The sequence below is a fragment of the Microcebus murinus genome, chromosome 12, assembly GCF_040939455.1.
Source record: "Microcebus murinus isolate Inina chromosome 12, M.murinus_Inina_mat1.0, whole genome shotgun sequence".
In the NCBI taxonomy this organism is placed as follows: domain Eukaryota; kingdom Metazoa; phylum Chordata; class Mammalia; order Primates; family Cheirogaleidae; genus Microcebus; species Microcebus murinus.
In genome coordinates, this window is record NC_134115.1 from 79,198,768 (window position 1) to 79,216,103 (window position 17,336).

Below are 17,336 nucleotides of genomic sequence, written 5' to 3' on the forward strand. Positions count from 1 at the left end.
TTCTGTTTATCTCTGTCTCTTTTGACACTGTTTAGCACAATGCCCAACACACAGTTGTTGTTCAGAAAATATGTGCTGAGTCTAGTAGGACCGTGTAGGTACTCCATTCAATTGATTACTTTAAATGATTCTAGGGTTCTAAGAAGAAAGATGTGGAGGTTTCAGACACAGTCTTAGTATGATGAACTCCTCAAGAACCAATCCTGAAATGGACACACTGTGGGTAGGTCCCATGCAACATGCTGGATGCTTGGGATCAAATCCATCGACACTATGAGCTCTCCCATAACCGCACAGAGAGCAAGTTCCCAGTCATACCTGCAGTGCTGTTTTTACTAGGTTTTGCTGGATACAAGAATCTCAAAGCCTAAGCAGTGTGTCTCTGGGTACCTGTCATCTCGATGGAGCATGCTCTACCAATGGCTCACATTTTACGATACAGGCACTAAGGCATGTAGTCAAAATCAAGCCTGTTACCTGGGAAAGGGTGTCATGGGACTCTGGCTTCCTAGAAGAGCAACCCCAAGCTGCGGAATTAAGCCATATTTTCCCCTGCCCTCCCCATCTGATCAGCCACTCACCTCTGCCCTCTGTTTCTGTCCTTCCTAGTTCCTTCCTCTCTCCCCCAGTTTCTCTGATTCTTTTCACGTTTTCTTTTTTCCTTGCAACCTTTCTTTCCTTATGCATCATCTTTTCTTCTTCACTCCCTTCTCCTTTCCTTGTCTTTCATATTTTTGCCCCTCAAGGCAGCCAGAAAAAAATATCTTTACTTGAGGACTCATTTTCCTGAAATTATCTGCAACAGTCATCTTAATTGGGTACCTTCCTAAGTACATCCAAAACAAGGTCCATAAGTTTCCGTCATAATATTTCCTAATGACAGTTAATTTACGTTTAATTATCCAAGAAATACTGGACTACGGCTTCTTTGTCATAAAAAAGTTTTAATTATAGATAATTGCCATTATCATGGTGACACCTTCCTGATTTTTCTTTTCACATCTACACGTGTATAAATACACTTTCAGAAAATATGAAGTATCGCTGCATATGTATGTTTAATACACATGGGAAATGCTAATATTTGGATCATTCTGCAACATTTTAACAAAATCTTCTTACAATATTTTTGGTATCAATTAAAAATAGCTCTGTTTTATTCTTTTTAATTACTGCACAGTATTCTACACTATCAATAGACCATAACTTCCTTCTGCACTAACCTATTGGTGAATATGTAAGCTGCTTCTGATATTTTCACTATTATTTTACAAATCTCTCAATGACAGCCCTCGCCCATGCTTCCCAATAAACAGGTGTAGATTTTCTCCAGGGTAGATACTAAGAGATGACATTGCTGGGAAGATAATCTGTCCATTTTAGATGATGTAGATATTGCTCTATTTTCCTCTAAAGCTGATTTAAATTATTTTTTCTTCTTAATTTCCTTTACCTTTCCTTTCTACTCCTATGATTACTAGAATTAATATTAGTATTATAATTTTATTATTAGAATTCATATATGATAAAACTGACTTAAATTTGTGGGTGTACAGTTTCACGAGTTTTGACAAATTCATAAAGTTATTAACCACCATCAGAGTAAAGAACAATTCCATCATCCCCAAATCTACCTTTATAACCAAACCTTTCTCCCACCCCTCAGCCCTGGAAACCACTATTCTGTTCTCCATCCTTACAGTTTTGTCTTTTTCAGATGGTCATATAAATGGAATTATGGTGTTGTTGCCCTTTGAATCTGGCTTCTTTCACCCACCATAATGTTTTTGAGATTCATTTAAGTTATTGGCTTATCAGTAGTTCACTCCTCTTATAGTAGTCTGTGGTATGGATACATCACAGCTTATCCATTTACCCACTGAAGGTTTCCTGTCTTTATGTTTCCCCTGTGCCCATATCTTTTCCTCCATTTCTTCTTCCGTCTTTCTTCCAAACGTTAACTTTTGAAATAGACTAGATGAAGTGAAACCCCAGGAAGGAAGTTGAGAACACAATTGCAGGCACTGGATTGCTGGAGTCAGCCTTCTACTGCCTCCTGAAGATCGAATGTGTTCTTCTCTTCCTAACTCCACATTTATCAAGTTGGCAGCTTGAGAGTGGGAATATTTACTAACACTAATAATCAGAGCTTTTTGAGGGGCAGGAGGAGGGATGGAGAAACATTACTAACAGTTGTTAAACATTAGAAAATTGTTGAACATATACCAGTACACCACTGGTTCCAAAAGAAGAGCCTACAATGACAGAATTGGAGAGAAAAACACAGAGCCATTTATAAGGTCCCAACTGAGCAGTGCAGATGGATGCAGGTGAATTCTATGGGAAAGCGTGCCTGGTGATCAGAGGCAGGTGCCCCCTGGCTCCAACTAGGACGTTTACTACAATGTAGTAACTTTCTAGAAAGAGAAAGGATTCCCTGACACTAAAGCATGTCTAGGAATCTTTGCAGACAGGAAATGTGGCATCTGTGACAAAGCCCTTGAAGAACACTGAGCAGAATCCACCCCATCTGTCATTCCTCACTCCGCAAACCTTTTGTTTGATGTGTTTGAAAAAGAGGTCACCCTACCTCTGCCTAAAAAGAAAAATTCCAGCGGCTGGCAACTCTTCACCTCCTCAGGGTGGCTCCTTATCTACACCGAATCCAGCTGCATCCTCATGTTGTTTGTGCACTGTTTTCCTACCCAGTGCCTGGGCGAGGCAGCTAAATCCTTTTCCTTACTTTTCTCCTTCCCTGGTTCTCTTGTGTATTTACCACTCAGGGTTTGTGCTGGATGATCTCCCAGGTCCCTTCCAGAGTTCTCAACCTCCCCAAGCCCAGCCCTCCCACGGATCCCCTGTCCACCCCACTGCCTCTCTCCCGCAGCCCTGCTGCACGAGGGCACTGGCTGCATCTGGAGCCTTAATCTTTCTGATCAGTGAACCGTCCCCTACGCAGGCAGAGGCAGGGCCGCCTCCCTGACTGATTGTTGGCTGATTTTGTTTGGCACTTTTTTTCTGATCCCATATAGAGCTTATTAGGGAATAATTTTCACATTCCAGGGATTATATCTGTGACGACTCTGCTCCAAAAGGGGAGCTTCAGTCGGAGAGACCAATGAGAAGGACTGAGGAACCAATGGAGTCCCTGTGGGAACAGAGTAAATGAGACCAATTCATTTACTTTGCATCTTTTTAAAGCATTTTTCTGTCAATTGATTTTTTTTTATATTCATAATAGCTCAACTAAGGAAACAGATAATGCTTTACTTCCATTTTATTGATGGGAAAATTGACGTGCGGAGATATACACTGATTTGCCAAGGCTCAGAGCAAATCGGAAACAGAGCCAAGCTCAGAACTCTGATCTCCTTAGGTCCTTCCTGGTGTTCTTTGCAGAGGAGAGAAATAAAGCAATGTGAACTCAGGTTATGGGGGGAAAGAAAGATCAGCCTGAATCTTGAACGATTTAAATGTTGAACGATTTAATGTTTGAAAACAACATCATTGAATGCATGTAGTAAGTGAAACATGTGTCCCCATGTAAACTATTTGGTTGATAAACTGCCACTCCTTTGGAACTCAGCTCAGCTATGTTATTAATCACGGGAATTCTACCATGGGGCTGATCTATGAGAGGCTCCTCAATGAGGTGCTGTTGGATTATCCTGTCCACCTACCCACCAGTTCCCTGGTCCACCACGCTGCAATGCTTACAGAGGCAGAACTTCACTACTGAACTCCCTGAGAGAAAGAGCTGTTTTTATTTACCTCTGTATCTTCAGCACCTAAAATAACACCCAGCAAGTAACAGGTGCTTAAAACACGTGTCTCAGATGAAGCCAGTCGGAAACCCTTCAGAGGTAGTGAATATCTCATTCACATCAATTGTATAGAAAAAGGTGGGAATTAGTTGAACAAGTGTTGATTACTGAGGCCCTGCACTAATGAACTGATGAGAATAAATCATAATTAGCATAGCAATTCCATATGCAAGAAAGAGATGCCTACAAAAAAATGCTTAAAATGTTTGCATGAAATATTGTCAATGGCATCCTGGAAATTGTGTTCATGCCAATTCATTATTTAACAATTTTCCTTTCAAAGAGAGAGCAAAAGAAAGCTCACTACCTGCCCAAATCAGTGCAAATTCTGAATTGGTGAGGTCAAAATTAATGAGGTTTATAAGAACGTTCATATGCTTTGACCTAATAATCCTTCTCCAGGGACTATATCCTAAGAAAATAATTCAAAAAAAGAAAAATGCTACATGAATAAAGATAATATAATAACATCCTTAGTTATAATTTGGAAAAGTTGGCAATAAAATAAAATGTCCAACATAAAGAAAACAGTAAATAACCTCAGGAGAGACTTTTTGAAACATAGACAAGCATTTACAAAGTTAAGTTTCACAAGAAATGTGGGAAATTCATTTCAGAGATATAGTATTATGGTAACACATAAAAAAAGGAGAAAAGATGCAGCAATTTTTAGATAGCGAGAGCATGAGTAAAATATTTGGTATTTTTAAATGCTGTGGAATTAAGCCCAACTGAGATTTAACAGTAATTACCTAGTAGGCCTAACTGAACCAGGAATCTCACTGCTCAATTAATCACCTAATAATTTTTCTCTCCATCCATCCTTGATTTCATGTATTGAATGTTTACAATGTATGAGGCACTTTGTATATAAAGAAAAAGACGCAATCCCTGTTCTCAATAACAATTTGGTGGGAAAAAACTGGCCCAACCTCAGTTCCATGCAATGCAATATTAAATAATTGCTCGAGTATTAGAGCAGGTGAGATTTGCTTAATTCTGAAAGAGCAAGAATGCATGAAGGAAAACTTCTGAGAAAAGGAAGCATTCAGCTGTGCCTTGAAGACTGCTCAGGATTTTAATAGCTGGAGGAAACGTGGGTAAAGCCACAGAGTTTTGAGTATGCTCAGTGTGCTCAGGAAATAGGGACATACTTAGCACCAACCAACAGCATGTAGGTGCACGAGAAGCAGGTGATGGGGATAATTAGGGTTTGGGGCTGGATGATGGAGGAACCTTGAGAACCACACCTAGGAGCCTGGCCAACATGACTAACACTGCTTCTATGAGTGTAGGAATGAGACAGGCTATGGATGGGTCAGGAATTATACACAATTCTCATTGCTCACTGCCTTTCATGCCTGTCCTGGCAGAGATACTGCTCTGAATATGGGATATTTTATTCTGTTTTTAAGAGCTCTTCATTTGTCATTTGGGACAGAAAGTTGGACCTGGTTGCAATCTGCAATCAATCAGCCTGCCTTTGCGGAAGAACTACCAGGAAACTAGTTCTCTTCCTCTGTGGGTCTTTTTGAATTGATGTAAGCATTCAAAAATCACTTAGGCAGTGTGTATGGAGAAGAAGAAGAAGAGGAGAGAGAGAGAGAGAGAGAGAGACAGAGAGAGAGAGAGAGAGAGAGAGGGGCAGCATAGGTAGTATGGGATTTTTCTAGGGGTAAGTGGGAATAAATCAGCATTATTAGGACTTGGGGGGGTGTCGTCTTTTGAAAAATATTCAAAATTGCTCATTATTCTACTAGTTTATAATACATCCTCATGCATTTACCTTATGCTTATATAAATCTAGTATTTATACATATAGACATGTAAACATTTTTATAGCAACAGTCGGTCATGATGTGCGTGTGTATGTGTGTGTGCATGTGTGCACCTTGCTTTACTTTTCATTTCAATGATTTATCGTGGCTTTTTTCCAGATCAGTACACAGATTGTTTTCACTCTCTTTAGTGGTTCTGTAGTGTTATAAGCATGTGCCATAATTTCTTTGAGCAACCCTTATGGATAGATATTCAGGGTGTTTCCTTTTTTTGTTCTTCTTGGCTAGTACAGACAATGTTGCAGTAAATATTGTTAAGCACACCTCTACACACATTGTGAGTATTTCTTGGAAATGATTACTAATGTGGATATCTTGTGTTTTCAAAAATTCAGATTTATACCTTCATCAACAAAGTCTGAAAATGTTGACTTCTCCATGCCCCTCCAAGGGCTTGAACAGCTTTGGCAAGACCCTTCACCCCCTTGTCTCACTGCCTCCCCACCCCAGCCTAGGAATTACTATGTGCAGAAGGGACATTAGTGTTTGGGAGAGTGGTGACCTTGAGAATGGTGCTCAGAGGGCAAGCAGTTGAGGTCCGTGGTAAGAAGGAGCCCAGATACTCAGGTTGTGGCCCTGGCCCTGCAGCTGAGTACTACTGAGACCCAGGCCTTGTCCTTTCTACATGATCCAGCAACGTGGGCTAAGGCTTTCTGGACGTTGGTTTCCCATTTGGGAAAGAAGAAAGTTTAATTGGATAATTGAAGGTCTCTTTTGGCTCCGACATCCACTGGTGAAAGGAGGACTGAAGAAAGACAGGAGCAAAAGAAGGACATAAAAGAGACGAGTAATGGGAGGAAAAAAAGCAAAATCGGTAATGAAGGAAAAAGAAATCAAAGAGAAGCAATGGAAAATAAGCCCATCTCCACTGTTATTGTTACAGAAAAGCCTTTAAAAAAATTCAATATGCAGCAATGCCAGGAGCTATAACCTTTGGAAGAAAGGGAAAGGGATTCTGAAAGGGGACTGGGGAACAAAAATGTTGTTCTTTTATTTTCAAAAACCCCAAATTTAATTTTGCCCAGAAATAATGTTTTTCATGTTGAGTGAAACCAAGGGGAGAGTAATAGCTAGTCACAGGGGAGAGAGAGCGGTGATAGATTACCTCTCACCGTCGTGCTTTTCCGTGTGTACTGCAAACACAAAAGCTCTCTGCCCCCGGGAGGAAGGTAGGTTCTTTTCTCTTCAATGTTATATTAATCACAGCTGCCAAAGTCATCACCCTCACTGACCACCACTTCTTAGATTCCTTTTAAACTTTGTCAGGACAGAAATTATGACAGGACTTGACCAGGGATACCGGGCTATGGAGAGATACAAAGAGGACCCGACCAGGAGTTCACGGAATTTGAAGCCTAACCCTGCCCCTCCCTGGTTCAGTAACTGCAAATGAAATCATCTTCTCTCTCTAGTCCCCCTTGGATGTTCCTTTAAAATGAGGAGATCGAAATAAAACGGTGGCCCTCAACATGGCTGTATGAGCAGCACCAGCATCAGCTGGGGACTTGCTGGAAATGCAGAATCTCTGGCCCTGCCCCAGACCAGTGACTCTGAACCTGTGTGGGTGGGTCCCAGCGATCTGTGCTTTCGCAAGCTCTCTAGGTGTTTATGATGCAGCCTGAAGTTTCAGAATCGCTGAACCAAACGATCGCTAAAATACCACTTTGACTGGATACAGCCTTGTCCTTGGGGTTACAAAAAGGCAGGGGAGGGGGTGTGAAATTAAACAACATGAAACAACCAGTCCTACTCCCAGGCCAAGTGCCACACTGACACCTGATGCTATCACCCCTCCTATTTCTTCCTTGGGCCTGCTCCTTATCACCTTGCTGCTTAAATCGCAGTCCTTGGACTACAGCAGCAGCAGCGTCTGGTACTATCCAGAATCATCTGGAGAAATTCAAACTCTCAGGTCTTACCCAAGACCAAATGAATCAGAGTCCATGTTTTAAATAAGATCCTGAGTATAAATGCACACTAACTTTACAGATGCCTGCCACCAGTGCTCTTATGTTTCTCTCCTTCCCTCCCCTTTCTGGATTCCTCTTTTTGCTCATTTTGCATCGCTTTCTTTTTAGCTTTAGTTCTTTTTGGAAATGCCTGTGTTTTCTGGAGGTATTGGCTAAACTCCAGATTGTTAATAATTGCACACTACCCAGAGACTGGAATATCCAAATCATACTCAGAGCCAGGAACAGGTGAAGCTGCACTTTCCTCTTCCCTCTGTGGGGGGCGCTGTGGTACAGGCAAGAGTCTTGAATTCAGACACCGTCACAGTTCCAATCTAGCTCTGCCCCACCCCTGTGTTTGACAAAGACAGTGAAGCTCTCAGGGCCTCATTTCTAAAATGGAGATACTCTTACTTTTTCTTGGGGTGGTTGTAAGGCTCGAATGAGATAACAGAAATGAGTGTGAGAGCCCCAATTCAAACGCAGGGGATAATAATGACTGTTATCAAAGCAACTCTTTCCCTCACCCTCCCTTGCCCCCTCACCCTGTGCTGCAGAAAATAGGGGCCAATTTCCGCATTTCCAAGCGTTTCCATAAGGTTTTTATTAGGGAAGCAAATACTGGATTGCTGTACTCCCTCCTTCTCAACAAATGTGATTATCGTCCTGTAAATTCCAACGTATCAGTAGCTTGTTACAGAGAGAAAAGGTCACTGCCAAGAAAGATGTGTCATTCCACAGGAAATTTGGGTTTAATATATACAAGGGAGCCGGCACATGGAAATCTCTTTGGAAATGATAAAGTCCTATAATGAAAAATACCACTACAATACTGGGCTCATTTCAGCAGATAAATATTTAATATAGATCAGCCAAGATTAATTGCTTACTGAAACATGCCTGTCCTCCGGCTGGTGAGGAAAAAGAGCATCCTTACGTTAATTTATGACGGAGTTTCTGAAACAAGCAAAGCTTAGCTTGCCCAGGTTCATTGTGCCTGCCGTTGAGAAAAGCATCGCACAGTTCCCAAGGCCTTCTGCTCGGCTCTGGGCTCCTGCTGCTGCAGTGTGGAGTGGACCGGCCACTCCTTCGCATACTAATTGAGTTCTCGCAGGCATGAAAAAAAAAATAAGTTCTAGAGAATCACTGAAATCAGGACATGGAACAAACCAGTGAGAAAGACCGCCTTGGTTCTCATGGGGCCGGTGCAGAGCGGATCTGCATGCTCCAAATAGAACAGGGATGGCAGAGGGGACTCAAGAAAACAAGGAATCACGTGCATGCATGTCAGCAAGGAGGAATTTGATACAAGCGTGTATACATATTTAACCCTCACCGTCAAAAAACATTGGATATGAGTGTCCCGATTTTGTAAGTAAGGGAGCACACAAGCTGGGAGCAGTTAACTGACTAGTCCAAGGTCTACAGAGCTAATAGGCGGCAGAAGCCTGATTTCAATTTACATATTTCTGATTCCAGAGCCCATCATCATACTCCTTAATGTTATTACTCATCTGATTGTCAAAGTTTTGTACTTAGGGATTAATAGCATATAGGGAACTTCTACTTCAGCCCTTTTGGCTCCAAGATACTTTGTATCTCCCAGTTCTTTCTATTTACCAATTCTCTTTTTGTTTTCCCTCCTACTCTGACTATCTATAAGGTTATCTCCTGTCCCCAGTGGATTTCTGGTGCCTTGGCAGTGGTGTCTGGTATCATTCAGGAAGAAACACAACATCACCAGAGGCTCAAGTGAAGCTTTCCCTGATTTTCAGTCATGGTATGCCGCTAACCCAATTCTTTGCTTAAGAGAACTGGGATTAAGCTTCATGTACTAGGAAGGAAAACCAAATGGGTTCAAACAGAACCACAAGCCTCGGCAAGAAGATATACATCTTGAAAACAGGGTCATACTTAATCATCCCCTTCCAATTATCAGCACTTTCAAAACCATCATTGTGATCATCTTCAACATCATTAATACGGGTATCTGCATTGGCACCATTTGGAGATATTATTATTGTTATTACCATCAAAATTGTCATCTCTGACCTTGTCATTGCCAACATCAATATTATCAACAACTTTTCCCACCATAAACAACATATCTCTCTGCATCATAGCTGAGAACCTCAAGAGTGTTATCGCCATCATCATTTTTAACAAAGAGCAACAAATTTAATATGTGACTACTATATACTGGAAATAAGTAGGAAAAAAAAAGAGTATGGCCCATGGCCCTTGCATGTATGAAATTTTCATGTAGCTGGGTATACAAGATAACTGACAATATAAGACTCTGATTTGAAATGTCATAGAGTGGTGTTTGGTATTTTGAAAGTTCAGAGACTATCATATCTGCTGTAAGAGGCCAAGTACAAGAGGACTGGGGGCTCACAATGGGGGGAAGATTCTAGCATTGCATCTGTCATTAATTGATTCATGATTTTGGTCAGGATGCCAGTTGCCTCACTAGCTTCAGTTATTCAATAAAAATTATAAGCAAATACTAGACAGACTTTAGACCTAAAGATTCTCGGAAAACTTGAATTGCACAAATGTGGTTGGCTGTATTTTTTCCCCCAAATCCTCAAATAGTCTGGTTGACTTCACCTTAAGGAATCAAAGGTAGGGAGAAATTTGAGATACGAGCAGAAAAAAAAAAAATCTTATAAATCTCATGCGATTTATCTCTCCTCTCTGGGGACCCAATCTTGGATTATTCCAAATACTCAGTTTACAGGTTACAGAGTGCTCCAGTTTTAAATAATTCACATGGTGCTTTAAGCTCTCCCTTTTGAGAGTGTTCCATCATAAGAGAAACCTGCTTCCAAGGAACAGTTCTTGAATAACATCCTAAATATATCACTGCAGGATGAAATTTCCTCATTATCTCTGCTCAGAGATGGCTTACACTTTTTACTTTTATTCCACATATTCTTCTGGGAGTAGACAGCTTTAAGTTTGAATCCTAGCTCTTCTCATTATGATCTGTGTTATCTGGGACAAGTTCATTAACTTCTCTGAACTGCAAACCCCATTATCAGTAGAAACAGTATAATCACATCTCTATGGTAGAGCAGTTATGATAATTCAATTGGGGAGATGTATTAGAACATAGAGCTTGCTACACTGGCCTTGTTCCCTGATGAACAAAGGAATAAACACATAAATAAGATAATATAAAGGGCCTAGGGGATCAAGATATCAAAGGCTTCCAGGACCATGAAAGTAATACATAAGTGCAAATGTAGCTACAAAGCCGTCTTAGTGGTCAAGCCCGGACAGTGCTCACACCTGAAGGCAGCAGCCCTCACACAGCCCCACCCACTGCTGATCCGCATAAATGATGGCAAAGGTTTATCAGACATCAACTTTTTTTATTTATTTATTTTTTTTTTTTATTTTGGCATATTATGGGGGTACGGATTTTAAGGTTTCAATAAATGCCCATTTCCCTCCCTCCCCCCAAAAGACATCAACTTTTTAAGAAAAAAACAGATATCTGGATTTTTCTGTGAAATCTCTTTTTATTCATTTCATCAGAGGCCCACAGTTACCTTTAAAACTCATTGTGGGTAAAGCAAAAACATAGGCTTTGGGGCAAAGTTGGATATTATATTATAGGATGAGAACAGGTGGGTGAGAGGCTGTTAAATGTCTAGTTTATTTACATGCACGATTCATGCCCATCGTCCTTTTTTTTCTCTCAGCTCACCTGAAAAGTTTCATTTAAGGAGGACAAATAACTTCAAGCTCACAGTAGCTTTCTGTAAATAATTCACTATGAAGGATGCTGTCAGTATGTGACTCTGGGAGACCATATATATAAAAGGCAATAGTCACCACTCAGTACCTTTTGTTCCTTTTTTTTATTTTTAAACTTTTCCTACCCTTAAACATAAACTTATGATGTCATGTATACAAAATATAATGCTGGATGTTTTGGAGAAAGAATGAATCACTAGAGCATGGGCCTTGATCTCATTACCCAACAGATTCCTTATGGTGATGAGAATGAGTGGAAACGAGTAGCAAAAATATAATACAGGAAGCAAAATAATGTCTTTCAGTAGTCATTTAATTAATCAACAGCCATTAAGTGCCTACTGTGTGTTATGTTTCAAAGGTAAAACAAAAGCTGGGAGCAATAGGCTTTGGAGGAGAGAAGTGGTAAATCGTAAACAGGATCAGACCATTTGGCAGGATATCTTTAGTGAGGGATGGGGAAATGCTTCTAACTCACCTTCAGGTATAGCACAATGACTGGCGCATAGTAGGTGTTCAATAAAAATTTCTGAATTGAATAAAGATAGGTGAATGCACCAAAATACAATATTAGTTAAGCTAATTTTTGAAGTCTGAATATTGTTGCAAAAGACAGAAAATGGAGATCAAGGAGAAAGAACATTCTAAAGCAGAAGAACAGAACGAGGGAAATCACAGCGCCAGGTCACTGTGGATGAAATTCTGGAACTGAGATGAAATTGGGTATAGCCTTGCCTACATTCTGCAATAGTCCGAACATGACTGAAATACTAAACTAGAGAATTTGGATTCCATGCCTGTGAGCCCTGGGCACTACTGCAGCTGACAGAGAAGAGGTAAACTACAATCTGATCTTTATTTTAGGAAATCAGTTAATTCTGGCTGTTCGGTGTAAGGAAGAAGCCTAATTATGAGACTATTGCAAATATGGGACCAAGAGAAGCTGACGGCGTGGATTAGGAATAGGAAATGGAAAGAAAAAGGTAGAAAAAGCAAGGCAGAAGCAGGAGGGCTCAATGACTCATTCGATGTGTGGAAAGTGAGAAAACACATCTCTAAGGTCTGCTATTAATCTGTCTGAGAAATCTCCCTGAAGACATAACCTCACACAGAACCCCAACTACCACAGAGAATGTCTTAAGGGTGTTGAGTACTCCATAAGTTACTCATCCTAAGTTCTCATCAACTCAGAAATCTAGAGGAACCCGTGCATTGGTCAATAACCTATTGACGTAAGTCAGAAGCCCATGGCACTTTCCATTCTTAACTGATCACATTAAACCTCCTGAATTTGGTAATTTCTCATAACCTCCATGGCAGCCCATAGTCCAAACCATTCTCTTCTCTTGCCTGGGCAATTCTGATAGCCTCTTTATTGGTGTCAGCTTTCACTCCAGTTCCCCCTACTGGATGGTTTGCCCACAGTGATCCTTTAATAAGTAAATCAGAAACATAAAAGCAGAAGACTGAAGTGGTCAAGCAAAACCTCCTGCCAACAACAATTATAAAAACTGAAGAAGTTTTAAAGGAACAGCACGATTTAAAGATTATGGAAAGCATCCAAAGTAGACATAAGCCATAGGGGAGTTCATTCTTGGAAAACTGCAACTGAAAAAGGTAGGAACTATATGTCTATGGGTTTTTTGGCCTGAGGGCACTTATCAACCCTAAAGCAATAAAGAGTAGTGAAAATATGCAACCTTTCCCAGGCTCAGAGCAGCAGAGAATGGAGGGTCAGGAATGGACATAGAGTGAAACATGGGATGGACTCAATAAATATTTGTGGTTATTGTAAAATTATATTGTTATTATTGAGTGAGAAAGAGGAATGACTTGGGAGCAGTGGCTAATATTCTGTGTCAGACCCCTGACGACTGATGGTACCATCATTGGAGACAGAGAATGTAGAAAGAGAAACAGATTGGTGGGGAAAGAAAATGAGGATTCTGAGATTTCATGGAAAAGTCTAATGGAAATGTGCATTTGGTAGGTAGGTGCAAGGATTTGGGTATTTGAAGGAGAGGTGAAAGCTGAAGATGGACATTTGGGAGTTGTTGGTATGTAGGTGATAATGGAAGATGTGGGGGTGAGTGTGATTAACCAGGGACAGTGAAGGGAAGAGCAGCATTTGATTGATAATCTGGAAGAGGAGAGGCCCATATGGAAGACATAGATAAAACATCTAGCAACAGTCCAAGTGTACCCTGAATTGTTAATCAGACTATCAGGACCTACATTCAAACAACAGATGGCATATAAAAATTAGAAAAGGGTGCTCTCTCTAAGCAGACAAATTGCAAAATAAAAGTGTTCCTTCCAGGTGTGATTATGCAGCCCCATGCCAGGATGAAAGCTCCACTGGCCTTCGTCATCACAATTCCTTTGTGCAGTAGACAAACTGTGCAACTATATATGGCGACCCAGAAAACAACCTTGGGTTGTCAAGGGTATCAAAGGTCACAGAAGCCAGTTTCCCACCTGTGCTTGTATTGTTTCTTGGTCAGACTATGCTAATTAGAATTCCTTTGGTGATAGGACTGTGACTGCCCCTTCAGTTCTATTCAGGTGCCCCCTACTATCGTCTGGAAAATCTGATTATTAAAGACTTTTTCTCACTTTCCAGGCTCTCTTTCAGCAACCATCACCAATTCCCTCTCTGGAGCTAGCCCATTAGAAACTTTCTGCTCTTCAGTGCAGGTTCCGTATATATAAGTTTACAATCTTCCTGCACATAATAGATACTGGCCCAGTGTCAGTGGCTACTTTCTCTAGTTCTCTTTGAGAGTCAAGCTCACAAGTTACCGATGAAAATCCAGCACCCAGTGGCAGATGGATGAGGAAGCAGTTGAGACGTCTGAGGATGTCTTTCACACGGCCTTGTCTCCCAGAAGTAGGTGGGTGGTACTCAGCAAAAGAATAGGATTCAAAAAAAGCAGAGAATTATAGAGTAGGCTGAAATAGAACAGCATAATAGGTACAGCCATGACCTCCTCTCTAACATCCTCCATTAGCAAGAGACAAAAGAAGCTCTATCCTGAAGCGTGGTGAGCTGGTTGTTTTTAATGATACAACATCAGTCTGCTAATTTTAAGAAAACAATCTTAGAAAAAAAAATACGTTATTCTCAGAGTCAGAAAATGACACTCAATGGATGTTAATTTTCTGAAATCTTTCCATAGCACATAAGAGCTGAAATGGGCCCCAGAAAATATTTATTCCTGATAACTAATTTTAGAGATGAGGAGACAAAGGCTCAAAAAGGCCTTGACCATGTCCACTTAACAAATTAAATATAAAGTTAGGATGAGAACCAGGGTGTCATAAGATGCATTCCAATGTCTTTCTCCCCAACACTACCACACTAACCTCTGCTCATGTTGACTATGTAAGAGGGGAGTAGAAAATATAATGGAGATAGGATAGAAACCAAAAAAAAATGGTATAAGTTGTATATGATTTTATTATAGCTTTATAGCATCATATTATAACTGTTCACTTGCCTGTCATTAACACTATACCATTAGCTCTTTGAGCTAGGAGGTTATGTTACTATTAATATTTCTATTAACTAGAAGAGTGCTTGGCATAATGTAGATGCTAAATACCTACATGGTAAAAGAATATAGAAATGAATGAAGTTAAATAGGGACTAAGACTGTCCTAAGTGTAGGGCACACTAAAGTTCAGCTTTTCATAGACTCTGCCAATGCAGAAAAATCCAACTTTCAGCTTGCAAGTTATATGATTGGTGTCCTTCATACAATAAGTGATGTCCCAGGCAAATACCTCTTACTACACGAAATGATATTGGAAGCAACAGATGAAAGTTTTACGTGGAACAGTCTATTAAAGATGGGAGCACACACAAAGATGTTTCTTTGCTCCAGTTGTTTATATGTTTGTTTGTGTTTTATCATGGCCACTAGATGAAAGAGCAAATGTTTAGATGAGGTCAAGAAATATAGGAATGGGAGTTTAGAACCAAGGGTAATAGCAAGAGTTTTCCCTGAGAAGATTACAATGTATTTATTGATTTAGTCGTTGATTCCACAAAGACCCGATGAATGGCTCCTATATATCAGGCCCTCTTCTTGGCTCTGAGGAGATAACAGTGATCAAGATAAACAACAGCAACAAAAAATCCATGCTGCAATGGAGCTTACATTCTGGACCAAAGTTTCCTAAAAGATGATGATGATGTTACTTCTTATGAATGCTCCCACTGTATGGTATAAATGATCAGTAAATTGAGAAAGTAAATTCTTCCCTGGAATAGGACATGTTATAAGAATGCTTGGGGGAAAAGGTGCTAAAATATGTATCTTGGGGTTATGTTTTGCTGCAAGAATTAATCAAAGGGAAAATCTAGCTTGTTTCTTTATTTGCTTTTTTTTTTCCCTGAAAGCTAAATGTATCTCATTCTCCCCTCTTTTAAATATCAATTCTAGAATCCTTATGCATGGATAAGATGAAGTACTATATATTTGCAAAACTCTTCTCTACTCTCCCTTGAAAACTGTTACAAGAAGCACCAACATTGTACCTCAGTTGAGTGCTAGTGACAGGAAGGGGTGCATCAAATAAAAATGGCAGCTATAGAACAGTTAAAAATGAGGATCGAAAGTCACGCATGTCAGAAGACCTAGATAGATACCGATGTTCCATCACTTACCAAATGTATTAAACTGGACAAATCACTTACTCACACAGAGCCTTCACTAACCCATCTGTAAAATGGAATGTTATTACACATGGTAAGGTGTCTTGTGAATTTGAAAGCATTGCACATAGATGGTATATTTGAATAGGAGGAAGAAGAGTTTGAAAGAGAAAGAAAAAAGCAGAAAATGAAGAAGAGGGAGAAATGAGAATTGTAGGGTATTGGAAATGGAAACAGATAGCTTTTCTTCTAAGATCTGGCACAAGGATGCCTACTCTTACCACCTCTATTCAACATAGTTAGTACTAGAAGTCCTAGCCAAAGCAATTAGATAAGAAAAATAAATAAATAGCCTCCAAATCAGAAAAGAAGTAAATTTATCTCTATTTGCAGATGACATGATCATATATGTAGAAAATCATGAAAACTCCATGACAACAAAAAGTATTGTGACTTAATAAATGAATTTAGTAAAGTTGAAGATACAAAATCAATGCACAAAAATAATCAGCATTTCTATACACTAACTATGAACTATACAAAAGGAAATTAAAAAAAATCCCATTTACAATAGCAAGAAAAAGAACAAAATACTTAGGAATAAACTTAACCAAAGAGGTAAAAGACTTGTACACTGAAAATTATAAAGCATTGATAAAAGAAATTAAAGAAGACACAGAAAATTAAGAGACATCCCATGTTCCTGAATTGGAAGAGTTAATAAAGTTAATGTTAAAATAATGTAGCCTTTACTCCCCAAAGTCATCTGCAGGTCCAATGCAATCCCTATCAAAATCCCAATGGCATTCTTTACAGAAATAGGAAAAAAATCCTAACATTCATATGGAACTACAAAAGACCCCAGATAACCAAAGCAATCTTGAGCAAGAAGAACAAAGCTGTAGGTGTCACACTTCCTGATTTTTAAATATGCAGGCATGTGTCACTTAATGATGGAGATACATTTTACAAAGTGCATCATTAGGTGACTGTGTCATTGTGCACACATCATAGAGTGTACTCATACAAACCTAGATGGTAGAGCCTACTTACACACGTATGCTAACTAATATAGCTTATTGCTCCTAGGCTAAAAACCTGTACAGCGTGTTACTGTACTGAACACTGTAGGCAATTATAACACAATGGCTAGTATTTGTGTATCTAAACATATCTAAACATACAAAAGATACAGTAAAAATATGGTATTATAATCTTATGGGGCCACCGTCATATAAGCAGTCTCTTGTTAACTGAAACATTATGTGGCATGTGACTGTATAATCAAATTACAGTA

General features: G+C 39.7%; 1 protein-coding gene across 1 annotated transcript in view; it reads right to left on the reverse strand.

Annotated features, from left to right (window-relative positions):
• The window catches only part of BRINP1 (BMP/retinoic acid inducible neural specific 1), a 179,810-nt gene that overhangs the window by 92,229 nt on the left and 70,245 nt on the right, over positions 1 to 17,336 (reverse strand). The window lies entirely within an intron of this gene.